Raw genomic sequence first — 16,011 nt, 5'->3', positions numbered from 1 at the left:
AAAAAATCACGCAACACGTGGGTGATAATAATAAAGGAGAGGAGAGCGAGTCCAGTAATAGACGAAAGAAAGAATGGGTGATAGACGAATATGAGGAAGGAATTGCGCGTGATGAATATGTAGTATGCTGCGTTCTAAAGGCGGGAGGTAGAAATAAAACAAAGAGAAACAACCTTATAAAAATTTACAGGTTTGTGCAAGGTGCTGGAGTAAATATCCTGGGGATTCGTATGATCGGGTGGAATAGGGCAGAAGTTACTACAAAGAAGAGAGAGGAAGTTAACACGTTGCTGAGGAAATACGGTAGCAGGGAAGGTCAACTGTCTACATTCTTACCGAGAAGGATGAAATACCGCAGGGGTGTGATTGTGGAATAGGAGGACTCCATCGAGGAGCTGAAAGAAGAGGCAACCCCAGGGCAAGGGGACTTCGTTTTAGAAAGGATGAAAAGAAGGAAGGTAACGGACGGTAAGGTGACCTACGAACCACTACGAGTGATTATGATAGTGTTTAAGGGAAGTGTTTTTCCGGCCTGACTTTTAATAGGCCAAGGCCATATGGGAATCCGTATAGAACCCTTTGTAGAACCGGTGAGGCAATGTTATCGGTGCCTAAAGTTCGGACATATACAGGCGACTTGTAGAGAGAACGCTAGAAGGTGCGCGATATGTGGGGATAAAGAACACGGGAATTGTGACAGAAGCCCAAAGTGCGTAAATTGTGGGGGCAACCACGGATCGCTGGCCAGATCCTGTTGGGTCTGGCAAAAAGAAGCAGCCGTTAGAAAGGTGATGGTGTATCGAAACGTTGAATTCGAGACAGCAAAAGGGATAGTGGCAAGGACAATGGGGGAAAGGGAAGGTGATAGAGTGGGAGGGTTAGAGGGCCTAACGGAGAGAGGAAGTAAAGATTTTCCAAGCCTGCCTCAGAGGGAAAGAAGAGAGGTATGGGAAGAGACGGAGGTGCCAATCCAGGGAGAATTGGAGAGAATGAGAATAGGAAGAGAAGCTAATGAGAAGGGAAGAAGAACGAATAGCGGAAGGGAGAAATTTAGTGAGATGGTGAGAAGAGGAGAAAGGGAGAAGGAAGTGAGGACAGGCTCTGAAGAGGAGAGAACGGGAGAAGAAGGTGAGGGAAACGAGGCAGCAGGGTGGTCCAAGGTGAAAAAGGGGTTGAAACCCAATTGCAACAACGAGGAGGTTGATCTATTCCTCTCAAACAATAGATATATATGCCTACAATGCAAAGAGAAGACGGAGAGAGAAAAAGCCAAAGAGGGCATCGAAATTCTGAGAAGGATTCCGCTACCACATGACATGGTGGGAGAAGAGCCGGAAGGCGATTGCGAATACGAAAGGTTGAGACTTGCTCTCAACAAAAATGAAGTGGAAAAGGAGAGGAGAAGAGCTAGGAAAGAAAAAGAATTGAATAGGGAGTGGCTGGTGGAGCTTAGGGAAAGAACGGACGACGAGATTATAGAAGAGATGATCAAGGTTCTACACGAAAAGAACATCGAAGGAAAATTCCACGAGGTCATAAGAACGAGGAAGTATAGGGCGAAGAAAACGTTGATGCCTGCCCCTAATGAGGATTGGAACGAGGTGGTTACCCCCCCGTTCTTTATGCACGTGGATTAGAGGACAAGGGACAAGTTGGGAAGAAGAGCTGAAAGGGAGAGGGAAGAGTTGGAGGCTAGGAGGAACGGAAAAGGAGAAATGGACGAATGGAGGATTCACCAGGAAGAGGAGAGGAAAGAAATAGAGGCAGGAAAGTATGCGAGCCTCTTTGAAAGATCCGAGGTGAGCGAGGAAGGTGATAAGGGTGATAGCCAGGAAAAACAAGAATAATCACCGGAAAAGACAGTTAGTAGGGGTAACCCTGGGAAAAAGAAAGAAGAAGGAAAGAATGATTTCAATGGAAGCGGAAAAGGAGGAGAGGTGGCAACGGAGAACACACCGGAAGACTGGTAGACAACGAGGGAGAGGAGGAAAAGGAGAAGGAAGGTCAATCGATGGGAGAATGACACCCCCTCCTCTCCTTTCTCCTTCACTATCCTTCCTAATAATGAGCCAACCTGGCACCCTGAAAATATCCTCCGGTCTCAGCCAAGTCTCCGTAATTGCCATAATGTCAAAATTCTCCCCTGCTCTTCTTATCTCCTCCCTCTTATTTCTTATGCTTTTTGCATTCCAAATACAGCCCCTCATAGCTCACACTCAATTTCATTCTCTTCCACCATTATCACCCCTTCATCTGATCCCTCCTCTCTCAAGATCTTCCTTCTTTTACACCCTCGGGGCACGATCCTCCATTCCCCTCTTCTCTCCTCCTCGATTTTCTCTCTCCCTCTCACACATACCCATTCCATTCCGACCCTAGGAATAACTTCTCTTAACCTAGTCTTAAGGCTAATTACAAAAAGTATAAAAGGTACAAAAATATACATTCCCTTAACCACGCTTAACGCACACATATCTGTATACAGGGTGTTACCTGTAACGCTACTCACGATTTTTCTCCCACTTGCAGCCACCTTACGAAAAAAAGTTTAGAGTAAAATTTGCAGGGTATGAAGTGCACAATAGATATTAGTAAAGCAAATTTTGAAAATAGTTTGTTCTCTTAGCAAAGTCAAGGTCACCTTGGGTTTTTTAAATAGGAACATACATTTTTTTTTATTCATAGCTTTAGAGGACATCGAGACGAATTCAAAACATATATTACATGATATTTTTATTAACATATTACTCGATTTATAGAAGTGGAAAAATGTAAAGTTCTTAGCTTTTGACTTTGGTAGGGTAACCATTATTTGGTTCCAAAGAGATCACTGAATGTAAACACGCGACTAGAATATAAGAAAAATACACTTTATTTAATTACATGTTTAAAATGTAACATATGCCGCCTTCCATCACGTAATATTCCAGTCTTTTACTTCACATTTCCACTTCTGTAAATCGAGTAATATGTTAATAAAAATATAATGTAATATATGTTTTGAATTCGTCTCAATGTCCTCTAAAGCTATGAATAAAAAAAAATGTATATTCCTATTTAAAAAACCTAAGGTGACCTTGACCTTGCCAAAAGAACAAACTGTTTTCAAAATTTGCTTTACTAATATCTATTGTGCACTTTATACCCTGCAAATTTTATTCTAAACTTTTTTTCGTAAGGTGGCTGCAAGTGGAAGAAAAATCGTGAGTAGCGTTACAAGTAACACCCTGTATAATCGCAAAAGAAAACAATAATAATAAAATCGCAAAAGAAAACAATAATAATAAAATCGCAAAAGAAAATACAGCAGTAATGATAAACCTGATATAGCCTTTTTAATATAAAATTTGTCATTTCTAATTTTAATACCTAAACAAAACCAAAAACAAATCTTAGCTCTCGTTAAGTTAGCGGGATACTTAATCTCTATGGGTTTACCCATTATTAATTTATCAGAATTAACTAGCCACAACCCTTTTTCTTTGGCATTTCTTTGATTGCACTGTTGAAACCACTGTTCCTTATCACTAAAAACCCTAGGAACCCTAAACACCTTAGAAACCTTAGGCACCTTAAGAAACCTTATGACTACGCTCACTGTCCTTCCGCAGTCCTTATTTTTTACGACCATATTACTCATAGGCCCATTTGGGTAATATGGTCGTAAAAAATAAGGACTGCGGAAGGACAGTGAGCGTAGTCATAAGGTTTCTTAAGGTGCCTAAGGTTTTTAAGGTGTTTAGGGTTCCTAGGGTTTTTAGTAATAAGGAACAGTGGTTTCAACAGAAGAATGGTTAGACAGAGATCTGGGAATGGAGGAATTGGAGTGGGCACTCTCAAGCACTAAAAGGAAGTCAGCGCCAGGAGAGGACGGTATAGGGTATGATATAATGAAAATGTGGACTAAAGGATGGAAAGAAGCCATCCTACGGTTCTATAACGAGATATGGACTAAAGGGAGGGTACCAGTAAAATGGAAAAAAGCAATGGTCAAATTCATACCTAAGCCGCAGAAGAAGGCGCTTAGGCCGATATCTTTGATGAACTGTATAGGAAAAATGCTGGAGAAGATTGTGAATGAGAGAGTGAGAGTGTGGGCAGAGGAAGAAGGTAAACTAGACCCGGATCAGAATGGTCTCAGAAGAGGGAAATCAACAATGGATAATATTAGTATGCTGGTCAACTCCATCAGGGAGAGTTGGGGAAAGGGAGAGATGGTGATGGCAGCGTTTATTGACGTGAAGGCAGCTTATGATGATGTGGTTCATAGTGACTTGATACAGAAACTGGTGGAAATGGACTGTCCCAGGAAAATAAGGAGGTACATGGAGTCGTGATTAGAGAGAAGGGAAGTTGAAATTATGAGCCTGGATGGAGAGAGTTCTAGAATGAGACTTTTGAAGGGGCTACCACAGGGGTCGGTTCTGAGCCCCCTGTTATACAATCTGTATACAGCAGGGGTGGCCGAAGGGTTGAGAGAGATGGAGGTGCGTATTTTACAGTACGCAGATGATATTGTGATAATTGTATCGTTTAAGGATAGGAGAGAGGGTAAAAGGAGACTGGAGGAGGCATTGGAGAAACTGAAGGAGAATCTGGAGAGACTGGGACTGGGTATAGCAGCGGAAAAAACCCAAGTGGTAACGTTGCCGTATAACAGAAAAGGAGGATGGATAAGAAAGGAGAAGTTTAGGATCGGTGAGGAGAGAATTGAGGAGGTGGAGGAGGCCAAGTTTTTAGGGGTATGGATTGACAGATTCCTGGACTTTAAGAAACACACGGACTACATAGCAGTAAAATTGAGGAAAAGATTGAACATTCTAAAATGTATAGGGGGGGGGGGGGGGGTAAGAAGGGGGACAGGACCAGAAACAGTCCTCAAGGTTTTCAAAGCCCTGATAAGATCCGTGATTGAGTATGGGGGACATTTATATTTGAATAATTTAAGGAACAGGCAAAAGATTCAAAAAATTCATAATGCAGGAATTAGAATTGCTATGGGGTACCATACTGTTGGGGGAGATTATAAAATAATTTTTAGAAAAAAAAATACGCCGACTTCGAAATGCACTAAAAAGTATAAAATAATTTCTATTTCCTAATGAAGTAATTTCTATTTCATTCAATCATACAATTACGTAACAGATATGAATGAAACCTATTTACTCGTTAGGTATTATATTAAATACATTTCAACCTTTTCGGAGGCGGCGAAAAATTAAAAGATTATTTTGAATATGTTATTTAATTTTGCGCCGCCTCCGAAAAGGTTGAAATGTATTTAATATAATACCTAACGAGTAAATAGGTTTCATTCATATCTGTTACGTAATTGTATGATTGAATGAAATAGAAATTACTTCATTAGGAAATAGAAATTATTTTATACTTTTTAGTGCATTTCGAAGTCGGCGTATTTTTTTTTCTAAAAATTATTTTATTTCACACTTTTTATCGGCCGGCAAGACGTGTTTGTAGAAACAGTAGAAAATCGGCGACTGCATGTTGACTCATATACCACCAGAGACACGGAGGCATACGTGGAATTCAATATATTAGTAACAATAGTTTTTCGCTAATAACTCGAAAACTAAAGCTTCCCCTTAATTGTGAATAAGGAAAAAGTTGTTCAGAATCGTGCCCCTGATAACATATTAAAAGGACATTAAAATCGTCCAAAGTTGATTTCAAAACTTTTCAATAATTTTTCGCTAATATCTCGAAAACTAAAGCTTTCCGCGAAATTTTTATATGAACAAAATTGTTCAGAATCATGTCCGTGATAAGATATTAAAAGCGCACTAAAATCGAGAAAAGTTTATTTCAAAAGTTGCCGGTTTTTTTGCAATAACAACACTTTGCAACTGAAAAATGAAAAATTTTTTGATAATGGCACCAATGGGGAGTCAGAACCTACCAGATGCAAAAGGTTTCGTTCCGATCGGTGCATCCAGCTAGGCGTAATAGGCGGGCACACATAGAAAATAAAAATAATAATAAAAAAAAAAAAAAAAAAAAAAAAAATATACTGATCGAATTGAGTAACCTCCTCCTTTTTCGAAGTCGGTTAAAAATGAAAATGTTTGGGAAAATAGAAGGGATAGTTGAGCTCGTATACTGATGGGTCTAGAATGGAGAGCAGAAAGAGTGAGGAAGGGGCTGTTGTTGTGAGAGGAGAGGCAGGAAATTGGGAGGAGGAGAGTTTTACAGCCCTTGGTCAGTATTCGGTGTACACAATCGAAATGCTGGCTATAGGTAGAGCGGTGGATTTGGCGGGGGAGAGATTTGCGAGAGAGGATGCCCTCATTCTCACGGATTCTTTAAGCACGGTCAAAAAATTGCTGACTGAGGGTGATGGAAGGGAGGTAGGAGATGTGGTAGATGCGATAGGGAATAAGATTAGGATAAGGAATTACACAGCGGAGAGAGGTGGGGGGCTGAGCGGGGGGATAGCCCTTGCTTGGATACCAGCGCATGTGGGAATAGAAGGAAACGAGAGGGCAGATAGAGTGGCGAAGGAGGCCACAGGGGGGATGCGGACTTCTGGGTGAAATTCACCCTGAAGGACTTTAAAAGGATGACCAGGGATAGAGGTTGCGAGAGATCGAAAGAGAGACACTTAAGGCAGGGGGAGTTTAAGGGGAGAAAGTACCTTGAGTCGGACTGGAATAATGTGGGAAAGGATTTCCCTTGGTTTAGAAATAGAGATAACTTGGAAAGAGGTACGATATGTGCTTTAAGTAGACTGAGAGCCAATCACTACAATTTAAATTGGTCTCTCTTCAGGAAATTCGTGGTGGACAACCCTTATTGTGAGGTATGTGATAGGATAGAGGATGTGGACCACGTACTGTGGGAGTGTGAGAAGTACGAGAGGGAGAGAGTGGAGTTTAAAAGAAGAATGAAAACATGTAAAATAGGTATGAAGAACGGTTTCTTTGAAACCAAAATAAAAATGTAAAAAATGTAAAAAATGGAAACAGGGTAATTGGATCTCGAACTGGAAGTTTGTGTGACTTTACAAGTAAGAGATGGGGAATATTTAGAAGTAATGCAGTTAGAGTGATATGCGAAGAATGTGATATAAACGTTAGTAAGATAATAGTAAAGAGTAGAGATAGATACATAAAGGTGTCGCCCTGGATAAAAGTACAAATCATAATAAAAAAAGAGAATACGGTTAAAAAGATAACAATGAATAATGACAAGCGAGAGGGAAATTGTAGACTAAGGTGCGAGAAAGAGGATTTTGCGAGGAATGAGTGGTATGATTGCAAGGGATGGATGAGGATGGTGACTAGAGATGGCGTTGAAACTCGACCCTAGGAAGGGAGTTGTAAATTTTATGTATGGGCATATTGAGCTGTGTGTAGCTCAGACGCCCTCTTCGTTGGAAGAAAATAAAAAACTAAACTAAACTAGAGCTGTAAACGAATTCAAAAATCTTGCCGCATGAAGTTAGCCGAAAACCCTCCACGTGAAGTTGGCCGCACATCCCTTACTGAGTTTCCTTTACCTACATTCAGTTGACTCATACGTAAGAAACTTCCTACCGAGTTGTGTATCTACTATTCTTATGTTTTTAGTTACCGCTAATGCAAACCTTATGCTGCGATTCTTCTTGTTGAATTTAGGGATTTTGTTGGCGAGGTTCAATTCTCAAGAAGCGCTTGGGCGCTTGGTTTAATTCCGCGATTTAATCAAACAACAAAAAGGAAAAATAAATAAACTAATTGAAACTTTGAAATGAATTAAATAAACTAAACAACTAAATTAAACTTTTGAACTTCTTTAATGAACTTTAACCAAGATTAACTTTTAAACTAATTTAAATGAAACTGAATTAACAAAACGAATTTTAATATATTGCTCTACTAAGTGAAGAATACGTGCGTTACTTTCTAGCTCTGAGAATTGAATCTCAAAGAATGACGAAATCAGATTTCCAATTGAAAATCAAGGATAATTATGAATTTGTTTTACAATTTGTTTCATTTCCTCCAATAAAATTAATATTTATAATTAAAGTGTCGTTAATTGGCTGCCTTATCATACTTCACTTATTAGATACGAGTATTTACAAGTAGTCTTTGATTTTAGCTTACAATTTATCAAATATACCGTGTGTTCATCTTCAACTGAACCTTTTACAATATAAATTTTGCGCGTTTAATAAGTTACATATTTTATTGCTAGATGGATACATACCGTTTCAACACTTCAACACTTACCGTTTCAGTGTTGGTAATACTGTTAATCCTTCCAGCTATTCTTATATACTGTAACGAGGCATATTTTTATGCCTCGTTACGAGTGGCAACCAGGCCCGCCGGCCTCTCTCCTCCGCCCTGTCAACCCCTCGTGACGGGTCGTATGGAAGAGTGTGTAACGACTCTGGAACCTAGATTCAGATAGTTACTAGCGCTAGTAAGGTAAAGAGTGGCTTTTACCAACTGAACGACTCGTTTTGGAAAATAACTAAATATAAAGATTGTGGGATTCGTGTGGTGTGCGGTTAAGGAGTGAAATCCACAGGTCAATATCTTTCAACAATAAGGTTTATTCAATAAAATAACGAAGATGATGAATTTAACAAATAACAAGTAACAAATAACAACAAAATATGAAAAGTATACTGGTTTGATCAAAAGAAACTAAATAGACTTTGATATAATATTAATAATAGAAATAATAGAACTTGGCAAATTAAACAATACGTAATAGGTAATTGTGAATCTAACTAAATCTGATTCTCGTTAGTTAATTCTTTATATTATATCGTACCTAAGTCTGATTTCGGATGAAGCTAACTTCGCTTTTATGTAATTAACTGAATTCGGTTTTCTATAGGATTTGATTCTCGGTTTCGAACGCTATCGCAATTACAAAGTTTATCTTGATTAGTACGTTTGTAGTATATATAATGAATTATTCTTTTATGAAATTAATAATATTAGCGTCTACCGCAGCGAGGAACACGACCTAAGTGTGATTTTCTAAGTGTACCTAAATACGCTTTTGCAAAGTTAGACAGATTAACGATTTTATCTGTTATCTAACGCGGTGTAGTCGACTACTGAGATTACGCTAATGACAGAACAATATTCTTTTACTAATTCAAGTTCAAAATTTATTTGAATCTAAATGAATTAATTACTCGGAACAGTTACTCTTTTAATCTGACTCGACAACTAATTGTCCATGACCCTTTTTGTCAAAACGAACACTGACAGCCAAAACCAGATCGCTTAATTGGGGAGCCTGCGTTAGCTAGCTACTAGAACGACCCAACGATACAGGAAAAGGGTGAACAGTATAAGTTCAACAGGGTAGCAAATCAATTGATTCTAATTATAAAATCGTGATTGCTGAACTGCCACCCAAAAGACACGGGCTTCAGAGACCAAGCCGCTCAAATGGGGAGCCTGCGTTAGCTAGCTACTAGAACGACCCACGACCAAGTATCCAAATGGCGTATACCCGCTTTACCAGTCAAGTATTAAGAATCGTTGCGGCTCTTCACAGCGAAAACTGTTCCGGTTATACTTATCTGAAGACTTCTAGCTGGCTCGACTTCGAAAACTGTTCTGCGATTTTGGCGAGCTCCGCTCGGCCTTTTATGCTCGCCAGCCTGGCGAATTCTCGGAAAACCCCCATAACGTCGAAATATATAATTGTCGTATAAATTCGTAATTAGACATTAATTGTACAAACAAACGATTTAATTACATTATTAATATCGCATTCTACATAATGATTTATGTTGTAATATGTGAATTTACAATAGTCGTAATACACAAAATGGTACTCGTCGCGCCATCTACTGGTTGTCGACGATTTCGTACAACGAGACAAGCTCGAGCGAACGCGAGCATAGTGCGCATGCCTCGCGTATATACTCTAAGCACATACTATACTTCGTGGAGTCAGACTATGCTGTACTGTACTCCACACTTTTTCTTGCCTGTAAGACTCCAAGCTGAGCGGACGCACTACCGACTATGGCTTATGCCACTTACATATAAATATATTCATTATTAATATTAACCTCAGTGTTGTTTATTGATCCACACAATCCAACAATTTATATTCCTGATATAAAAATAGTAATTTAATAGTGTTTTAATGAAATTGCATTTTCTATCTCCTTCTATGTACTACGCACGACTTCTATATGGATTGAATCTAAATGTATAAGCATACGGTGTTTCTAGAACATTCCATTGAACAATATTATAATTTACAATATTCACTGCAATAAACTAACATCTGACTCTATTTCCGGATAACATAATATTAGTACGCTTGATATATATTAACTGATTTGTTTAGCTAATAGTTTTTAATAACTAATAATATCGCAATTGTAAAATGTATTTCTATCCTTCTCTAAGACTACGCGAGAATTCCAGGAAATTCGGGGCGAGCTTCGCGGCACGTAAACACATAGCATTGCGGAATTTTCCTTATAGAATTATACATTTATTACCGACAGTTTACTGAATTCTTATGATACTCGATTTGTCTAATGTCGCGGTCGGTAAGGGAGAAATACAGTCGATAATTGAAGAAATGACACTGCAATAAAAGTTTAAAAATTCATCAGGGATGTTACAAGTGTGTGTTTTTTTTTTCGTTTTTGTAGTTCTCGATTTTATTATTATTCGCGCGCCCCTTTCCCCCCCGGCACCGGCATGAAGACGAGCGGCCCAAGGAAGAAGCATCCGCGGCTCCGGGCGCAGGGAAAACCCCAACCCGAGAGATGGAGCCCATCAGCCATAGCCGCCTGCTGACCGGTCGCCGAGCCACCCGTCCACCTCCGCGGGGGCGACCGGCAGCCACCACCGAGGGACGCCGGGCCTGGGGACGAGCCACCCCAGCTGCCACCCGAAGGGGCCCCAGGACCTGGACGAAACACTACTTGGCCCATCCCTGGCGCCGAAATCCTCGGGGAGGAGGAACTCCGCGCACCGAGGACCCGAGCCGCGGATACGGAGGGAGAAGCCTGCGAGCCGCGAATCACGACGCACTGCGAACCGCCCGCGTATCTTTATTACCCACCTTTGCGCCTTATTTAGTTTATTTTACACTGTATCATAATTCCTTTTTTTCTCTTTCTTTCTCCCTTTTACGTTTCGTGTGTGTGTGTCCGATCGGTGGAGTGTGGACTTACCTTGGCGCCGCGCCCAGATAGAGAACGACGCCTACCCGGACACCAGCGTACAAAGGTAGGATCTTTGCCTTCTTGTAAGATCCATAAGCGAGTGTGTGTGAGCGTGTGTGCGTGTGGGTGGTTCCTGGCGATAGGACCACCAGCCCCGGCGACGAGGACCTTAGGGACCGTATTTGCGGAATATCGCTGTACAGATTTGCGCTTTCTGTTCCCGCGATTCTGGGCCGCTGATCCCAGTTCGGGCTACCTTTTTTTTCTTTTTGCATTGTATTTTACATTTAGGTCCAGCGTTCCCTTTGCTGTCCACGACCCCCAAGAGGGCGTGCTCCCACAGCGTACCGCGTTTTCTTTTCATTTCCGATTTTTATTTTGTATCACTCGCGTGTACCGTAAGCCCTCGTGTCGCGATATCTTTACCGCACTTAGCGATCGTGACCCAGTTCCCTTTCCGAACTTTGTACCACGAAGGGCTCATTTTCGTTCTTCTCGAAGGGCTAGCTTCGGCCCACAATAAAGCCAAATTTATCGTAGATACTCGCAGTTACTCTACTTATTTTCTGTCCCTCCTTGAGTACCGCTCCCGGAAGAGCTGCCGGAAGGGCGATTCCCTGGACGCGTGCATTGCACTGGCGCCCCTTTAAAGAAATCGTCCGTGGGTGTGCGTATCGGTACGTGGAGGACAGCTTTCCCTGGCCGCCCTCCACCTCAGGGACTTTTCCTTTCGTCCCCCCCGCCGATCCGTCACAATACATTGGTTCCTATCTAAGTATTTGCCTGTCAAATGTATAACCAATGAAAGGAGTAAACGTAATAGAATAAAAATAAGAATAAAGAAAAAGATCTAGAGCACAAACTAAGCAACAATCCTGTCGGAGAGTAAAATCGAAACCGCCGGAAAAACAACATCGAAACGCTCGGAGGAAAGGAACGCGATGTCCTTGCCTCAGTAACAGAAAAAGACAGTCGCTACGGGTCTACGGTCGCGATCGGTCGAGCAATCTCGCCATGTACCGGGTGATAAAAGTTTCTATATTTTTTCTCGCGACGACGATAATCCGCGGTTTGCGTTACTACTACTCGCGGGGCCCTGCCGGCAACAAACACACAATAGACATCGTTTACGACGACGTCTGGACGTCTCCCCAAGCTGGAGACTCCAACGGAACCTGGTTTCCGCACGATCGCGATTCAAAATCGCCAAAGGGAACTGTTTCCCAAAAAACCCGGTGTCACGCGATGAACTGATCGCTGACGGGCGCCCAACCTTTGTGTACACATTATATCATCAAACGCGACACACTCACACATGCCTCAATCATACGACTATAAGTATGTATTCTCAAATTCAAGGGTTTTTTATGCCTTCGGGCTTTTTCCCTTCATCAATTAACGTCAAGGGTTTTTTATGCCTTCGGGCTTTTTCCCTTGCTCGATAACTCGAATAAACAATCAGTTCAACTCATCATAATCCAGAGTTTTCATTTAACCAACCGCATCCTTACTCTATCGTCCAGTCCTTTGAAATTTAATAACGTAGTGATTCCTTCACTAATCGAATAAAATTGGAATTCTTCGTGTTGAAGAGTTTCGACCGTACAAATCCTATGCTACCTATGCTAATCCTATGCTAATTTTCTATGCTACCCCACCAAATATCTATTATCATAAAATCCTCGGTGAGGTTATAAACACCTTTAGATGTACTTGTCATCATTACCTTGTGTTATATTACGTTATGTTATAATATATTATAATATTGTCAAATAGGTCCCAACTCTTAGAACTTCTATACAAAAGGAAAATATCTTTTTACTGTTGGGTAATAGTGCCGAGTGTGAAAAAATCTAATATAATAGTGACCAGTAGTTACGTTTAGTAGTTTTTCTCCTCTTAATCTTATGAAAAGAGTAGTTGAAAGCCCCGTGACCAGTAGGAGAGGTAGTGTTATCGCTAATGCTACGTGCTATTATTAATGGTAATGTTAATATTATTTAAGTTATTAAAGTTGCTCCCTAGGAGTATCATATCATTTCATTATTTCACCGCATTGCCTCAAATTTGTGCAAGTAAGAGAGAAGTAACATATGATACAGCAAAATATGAGATTTCTGTAACTATGGATATAAATAAAACTGCTTATAAAGATTTCATTCTTTCCTTCATTCCTAATCCGTTGCCTATGGAGGACACGGAACAGCCATCCTGTGTATTTTATTCAACGCCTCCAGTCGGTATGTTACCGTCAATGGGTAACCCCGGCCGATTGTCGGTATAGTAGGTAATTGTAGGTCTTCGATATATTAGTTTGCTAATTTATCATTAACAGTTATATTTCCCTTATATCGATAACTCGAGTATGTATCTTGCTTGTCCCCAGTCAGCGCCGTCCGTCGGTATGTTACCCTCAGTCGGTAAATCCATCCGACTATTGGTATAGCATATGATTGTGTATCTTCAATATGTTAATTTACTATCTTATCAACTAATATTCCTTACTATCTTATCGACTAATTTTCCTTGTTTCCTTTCCTTTCATTAATTAAGTATCTAAATATCATTATCAATCACGAGATCAAACCCATAAGATAAAATAAAATTATAGAATAAAGTAATTGGACTTGGGCTATAATTAGCGAACCGGTGAGATCTGACGGGGGTGTCCCACTTGGACGCCGACCGATTGGACGCGTGCCGATTGGACGGTCCCGTTTCGACGCGTTCCAATTCGAAGCGGTGCCGATTGGACGCGTCCCAATTCGAAGCTGCTAAATTTGGTTAGGTTATGTTCTATAAGCTCTGCTTAGAATTGGAACGCGTCCAATCGGCACCGCTTCGAATTGGAACACGTCGAATCGGGACCGTCCAATCGGTCGGCGTCCAAGTGGGCATCACTCGATCTGACTTGTGATTTAGTAATCGGCGGCTTATCCCCAGAATCTACTTTCAAAAACCTAGCTCTCTGTCATCCCTTTCTTTTATTTCCAGTATCTCCCTAACAAATGTGGAAAAGGACTCCCAATTTTCCTGTTTTCCTATTAGAAATTTCTGAAAATTCCTAAGAAGTTCATCCCCCAAAGGGATACCGTATTTAACTCTAACATTGTCGCAGTATGGGCAATAAAAAACAGTGTGCTCTACATCATCACAGTCATGAGAGCAGTAATTACATCCGGCATTATCCCTTCTTCCAATCTTTTTGAGGAAATTATTGAAGGCTCCGTGACCGGACAACGCCTGGGTCATGTGATACCCGACTTCCCCGAATTTCCTCCCTTTCCAGCTAATTACATCCGGTAAAATCCTCCTCGTCCACGCGCCGCTGTCCTGTGGACCTCTGTTAGACCATCTTTCCTGCCATTTCCTACAAATTTCGTTTTTTAGCATTTTTTTCTTTTTAAACTTCAATGGTTTAGTTAAGCTACAATTTCCTGTTTCTGGTAAACCCTGACAAAATCTGAAGTATTCCTTCCTATTCCATGCAACTAGGTCCAGGGGTGGGAATCCCGCTATTACCCCCGTCGCCATCGCCGAAGTGGATCTGTATGCGCTGGTGATAAGCTGAGCACATTTTCTATGAATCCTATTAATTATAACTAAATCTTTTTGTCTTTTCATCACTTCGTCTGCCCAGACTGGGGCTGCATATAGGAAGATGGAGGTCACCACCGAGGCCAGCATGATCCTTTTTTTGACTTTCGGGCCCCTTAAGTTTTGTGCAATCCTGGCCAGGTTATTTAAAGTAATTTCAACCTTGTTCTAGATGTATTCTAGGTGTTCTCTAAAATTTAGCGCTGAATCTACCTGCACACCTAAGTATTTCAGGTGTTTCTTTGGTTTAATTACGTCTGCTTTAACCTTGATTGGTTGCTGGGTCCATTCTTTATTAGTTGACGTCATTCCAAAGATTATCGCCTCTGTTTTATTGGGCGAGATCTGCAATCCAAGTTTTTCAATTAATTCAATTATGTTCTCCAACGCTTTATTAATGGCCAAAATAGTTTTTCTTGCGTTCTTGCCAGACAGCAGGACCAGGGTGTCATCTGCATAGCAAATGGCCCTCAGCCCCGCCATCAGGCACGCTTTTAGAATAGCATCGTATACCAGGATCCACAACAAAGGCCCGAGAATTGAGCCTTGCGGGACCCCTCTGCTAACCTCGAAGATGTAATCTCCATCCTCCACCGCAACCTTTCCTATCCTATTACTTAAATAAGAATTGATGAGCGCCTGGAGGTAGGGCGGGACCCCCATCCCCTCTAAGGTCCGTACAATGGAATCCCAGCTAAGGGAGTTGAAGGCATTCTTAATGTCGAGGGCAATCGCAACTACCTTTTCCCTCCTCTTCCTTTTGTCCAGTACATAGTCCTTCAAGTCCAGCAGCGCATGTACGGTGGATTTACCCCTTCTGAAACCAAATTGGTTATTAGCGAGGTTATAATATTGCTCCGCCCAGCTTTCTAGTCTCCCTGCTACGAGTCTCTCGAATAGTTTTCCAAACTCACTAATCAAACAGATAGGTCTAAATTTTCTCTCACACGGACCCAAGCTCTTAGGGATCAATACCACCCTTGCCTCTTTCCAAATTTTGGGAAACCTAAGCCTGCGTAGGGGGCAGGAGAGGATCTCAGTCATCTCCTCCCCCCTACCCAGAGCCATCATTTTGATTACACGCCCAGGGGTTCCATCCGATCCCGGAGCCTTCCCCAGCTTAATCCTTTTTGCCGCTCTTATCAATTCCTCCTTTTGTACCTTTAATGTATCATCCTCCGTTCTTTTTATGTCCTCAAATGTTTCACTAGGTATTTCTGGGATCCGATTTCCCTCTGGGAAAAGCTCCT

General features: G+C 41.2%; 1 protein-coding gene across 1 annotated transcript in view; it reads right to left on the bottom strand.

Moving 5' to 3' along the window:
• The window catches only part of LOC143265368 (uncharacterized), a 253,696-nt gene extending 238,947 nt beyond the window's left edge, over nucleotides 1-14,749 (bottom strand). Inside the window, exon 1 of the mRNA XM_076537080.1 lies at nucleotides 13,826-14,749. The gene's annotated coding sequence lies outside the window, so the exon portion shown is untranslated. The remainder of the gene's footprint in view (nucleotides 1-13,825) is intronic.
• Between the last annotated feature and the right edge of the window lie 1,262 nt (nucleotides 14,750-16,011).

Source organism: Megachile rotundata, chromosome 11 (assembly GCF_050947335.1).
Source record: "Megachile rotundata isolate GNS110a chromosome 11, iyMegRotu1, whole genome shotgun sequence".
Taxonomy (NCBI): Eukaryota; Metazoa; Arthropoda; class Insecta; order Hymenoptera; family Megachilidae; genus Megachile; species Megachile rotundata.
Note: the sequence above shows the minus strand (reverse complement) of the source record. Positions and strands in the feature narration are given on the sequence as shown.